The 4,761-nt window shown below is 36.4% G+C and overlaps 1 long non-coding RNA gene across 1 annotated transcript; it reads left to right on the top strand.

The window, feature by feature from the left end:
• The first annotated feature begins 2,081 nt into the window (after window positions 1-2,081).
• LOC117281194 (uncharacterized) lies at window positions 2,082-3,620 on the top strand. Its single transcript, XR_004511813.2, has 2 exons — window positions 2,082-2,505; window positions 3,326-3,620. It is a non-coding gene; the product is annotated as an uncharacterized lncRNA (long non-coding RNA).
• The last annotated feature ends 1,141 nt before the right edge of the window (window positions 3,621-4,761 follow it).

Below are 4,761 nucleotides of genomic sequence, written 5' to 3'. Positions count from 1 at the left end.
CATCTGACACACCCAACCTGCTCATGATCACATTCAGGGAGCTATAGAGATACCTGTTGAAGTTCCCATCCCTCTTATTCTATGCTGCCTGGCTTAGCTTAGATGTAGAATACAACAAGGATGTGATGTCCATCAACCTCTTAGGAGCCTTCACAACCTCGTCATAACCACGGTATTTAGGTACCTCCCGGGACAACATGTATTGCGTTAGCAAGTTGCCAAAGAAGAATCTCTTGATTTTCCGCCCAAATCATGTGCGGTCCATCTCCCCTAACATGATCTCACCCACATTGATGGGTCGCCCAGTCATCAGAAAAAATATCAAACACTCGAGCTCTAGTGCACTTGCTATTGTGTTCAACCGGCATTAATCTGGCCTGCATGAAATTCTGCCACACCTTGGCGGTATTGTTGAAGTCAAAGCGGATCATCTCAAGATAGGCATCACCCTTAGTTCTTGTCCACTTTGCATTCGAATCGACGCCACATAGAGTGTGCCGTATAGCCTGCTAGCTTGGGCATTTGACAAACGTTTGCAGCCTGCGTAGGTTAGGGCTATCAACTCCCAAAAATTCGTATAAGGAACGCCTATCCATTGGCACCTCCTTTCTGCGGATCAGTGACTTGAACAAGTCCCCATTCCAATTTGCGTAAAGATCTCGCACCATGCTCAAATTTTCATAGCCCGGGCACTCTAGGAACTTATCCATCTTCATTTCTCTTAACCGGGCAAGCATGTCCGGGAAGTCCTATTCCAGAGTTTCCACATTAATTTCCATTTCAGAGACATTCTGCCCATATGGCACAAAGTTATTATGCCATTGTATGGCATCCTCACGAACTAGATCCAAATGAGGCCTTGGTCCCGATAGTGCCTTCTTCGATCCGTCAGTAACCTATTTCCCTTTTGCTTGCCGAGATGACCCTTGCCCTGTCTTGCGCTTTTTAGGAGTGAGAACAGTGGTTGAGGACTTCCCCACTCCTTTACCCTTGTTCGCACTATCACGATCCATATCAACCTACAACATAAATAATCATGAATATGAGAATGAGTCAAGAAATTCGTCAAAGGATATCGTGAGAGTCAAAGATGACCCCACACTTAAAATCGAAGGCTCTATGTAATATACCCACAATATTGGTTAAAAATGCACAAGTGTTGCACCACAAGGCGATGGGTACTCAAGACTTCCCATGCCGCACAATTATAATGTACTAACTATGCCACACAAATCAAACAGTCGATCATACGAAGTGACTTAGCCTTATTGCAAGCAAGTAACACATGGTCCCAATCTCTACAACTAATATACTACACTAGCTAATTCTAACAAAGTGCTACAACAAACATAGTATAAGATACATGGAGTGGGTGGCATGGTTATAGCATGTGAATATTAAAGACAAGCTTTGTGTTAGGTAAACCCACTCCAACACCCCACATTTAGCCCTATATCACATAAAACTACACTCGGCTACTCATAGGCGAGGCCATCAATGAACCTCCTAAACCTTTCCCTCTCAGTGGGAACCAACTGTGAATACCTAATTTTTGCACGTTTTTTTCAAACAAAAAATAAATAAATAAATAAATAAATATATATATATATATATATATAATAATATTAATAATAATAATAATAACAATAACAACTTTTGGATGATTTTAGCTATTTTTAGTTGTTTTTCTTTGAATTTATTTGCACTTTTTTTTATGTGAGTTTAATTAAAAAGTACTAAAATATTTTTACTTTTTATTTGTATATTTTAGTTTGCATCTCTAAAGGATTTTATTTTTTTCTTGTATAATTTCATTACAGAGACAAGGGATTGAGCTAGTGTATTTTAATTAAAATTAAGCCAAAATTGGCCCAAATTTTGTGCCCAATTCGGTCATATCCAGTCCAAAATGGCTGGCCAAGACTTGGTCCAAACCGGCGTAGCTTAATGATGAAACTACACCGTTTCATTAAGTGAATCAAGATTAAATCTCATCCATTCATCTCTCCCTCATCCAATGGTCCACAATCAATCTCCCAATTAGGTATTTAAGACTTAGAAATGCTGAAATTTTGCACCCATTTCCTCCAGAATTCCTTTCTTCTTCCTCTCTCTTCTCTTTCTAGCCGTTGCCCCTCCGCCGCCACCAGAAATCGCACACCGACAGAGGACCATCTCCAAACACCTCCAAATTTACACCATGTAATCTCCACAACCTCCTCTTTCCATAGCTCCAAACCAAATCCTTCAAAAACCCCTCAAAATCCTTGAATCTTAGATCAAGGAAATTTTAACCGCCACTTTTTTTTCCAAACTTTTGAAGCTCCGGCCACTACCACCCCCACAATACCTACATCAACGGATAGAGCTCCTCAATACCTACCTATTTATGTCAATTTCACCCCGAAAATTCGCTGACCAAAAATTCGGCCAAACTCTGGCGACCTCCCCGAATGCCCTCGTTTGGCATACCACCATTGTTTCGGCCACTTGAATTCTGAAATGGTAAAAATACTTTTTTTTTTTTTCGTGGCTGATGTTTTTTTATTTTTTTTATTTTGTCTCTTATTAAATATTTTATCATTAGCTTTTGAAGTTTGAAATGCTAAATTTTATGTTTTTGCACTTGTTGAAGTAGTATAATAGTTTTGTATTGATAAAAGTGAGGTCGTGAAGGAATACTTGACAGTATATGGTACTTGTTTGGTTGATTATTTAGTGCTTCAGAGATTTTTTGAGTACAAAACACAAAAGTTATTTGTTTGGTAAGAAAATATGGACTTTTCGACAGGTTTGGAATAAAAGTTTGTCTTTGAATAGTGAAGAGCAGATTTTAGTTAAAATGCTCTCTTTTGGACAAGATTGAACAAAAAAGTCTTGCCTTTTGAATTTAAGTACATATTTTGTGGAAAAATCTGTCAAAAAAGATTTATTTTTAATCATAAAATAATTGGTTGTTTCTCATATATAAAACATACATCTTCATAGCAATAGAGATCTGGACACACAAAAACAAAAGGAGAGAAAAATTAGCAGCTAAAGCATTCATTAGTAGCTAATAATTGTGAGTCTTTGTGAGTTGATTCTTAAGTGCAAAACGTTTTTTTAAGAAAAAGATAGTAGTCTTTAAAGCTTCTTCTGGAGTTACATAATTGCTGGTTTCAACTGTTTTGCTGGGTATTTCTCGTTCATTTTCTTGGGTTTGAAATGTGCTGGTTGTCATTGTCTTTTGCTGTGTTGCTGCCCCTTTAATTGTTTTGTTATCTTCTTCTTGACTTTTGAAAGAGTTGACTTTGCTGTATTTGTTCTTCTTTCTGTTGTCCAGGTGATTTTCGGACCATGTAAACTCCTAAAATCGAGTTGGAATGAAAGATAATGATGCTAGGAAATATTAGCAGTTTCATCCTTCTATTGTAATTCATTTTTATATGCTCTTTAATGTTGGATAATGTTATGACTATATATTAGATAATTAAACTGTGTCAAGCATCTTTATTTTTATTTTTTTTCTAAAGTGTTAGATATAATTCCACTGGGCCCTCAGTTGCTTGGTTGTATGAAAGGAGTATATATTAAAATTTGAACCCATGTAGCTATGTTTGTCCCTTTGTTGTTGCCAAGCTAACTTTTATTTTTAGAGTCCCAATAATCTTGCTTATTTTTTGCAAAGGTTTATTTTAGTAAGGTAGTTAAGCTGTGAATAGAAAGATACTCTCTGTAAACTTATTTTTGTAAATAGTGGGTTATGAATTGCAAATAGCAAGATAGGGCCAGATCTGTAATGTGATTTTAAAAGGCCATATCTGCAGATTTGAAGTCCAAGAGCATATGGGCCTCTTGGATTTTGTCTTGGACATGAGCCCATTGGCTCCATCATCCCAATAGTGGGGTGTCTTATTTCAATATCATCACAAGCCCATATCTTTCTAGTTTTAAGAAACATAAGTTAATAATTTTCTAGCACTATTCTCATCTTTTAAATTAGTAATCGTAATAACTGCAAAGCCATTTCATTTAGCCATACACTATTAATTTTTCCAAAAAAATAATAACGTAGTAATAATTCTTGTCATGACTGCGGATTCTCTTGCATAGCACTTTTATGAAAAAAATTAATAAATTTCGTCTCGGTCGCACATTCGCTTGCGTGGTACGGTTAGGACAATTTAATATTATTCAAATCTTTTCTTCAATTTTTTTAATAAAGAGTAGCGGACATAGGAAAAGCATGAAAAATCAAATAAAGCACAAGTTATTCAAAAATTAATTCAAGCCAATTTTAGTCAATAAAAGCGACCGTGCTAGAACCACAAGACTCGGGGAATGCCTTACACCTTCTCCCCGGTCAACAGAATTTCTTACCCGGACCTTGTTTTCGCAGACCAATAATAATAGAGTCAAACCTTCCTTTGACTAGGGATTCAAATAAAAGGTGACTTGAAACACCCAAAAACTCAATTCCAAGTAGCGACTCTGTAAATAAAATAATCCCTACTCAAGTTTGTCACTTTAATTGTAAAAACTCTTTAACCCACAAAAGTTCATAACATACATTATCTTTTGGGGGTAAAAAATGGGTGTGACAGCTCTATCGACTCCGCTGGGGACTTATCAGAATTCGAGCTCAAACATTGATTAATTTTTGGCTATTATTATTTTTTGATATTACTGTATATGTGAGCCTAATGTGCTAATTTTTGCTCATTTACTGCTTTGATATTGTTTGAACTGTATATATAAATTGTCTTTTCTCGCACCCCA

Source organism: Nicotiana tomentosiformis, chromosome 3, assembly GCF_000390325.3.
Source record: "Nicotiana tomentosiformis chromosome 3, ASM39032v3, whole genome shotgun sequence".
NCBI classification, from domain to species: domain Eukaryota; kingdom Viridiplantae; phylum Streptophyta; class Magnoliopsida; order Solanales; family Solanaceae; genus Nicotiana; species Nicotiana tomentosiformis.
The sequence above is the reverse complement of the archived record's forward strand: the minus strand, read 5'-3'. Positions and strand labels throughout refer to the sequence as shown.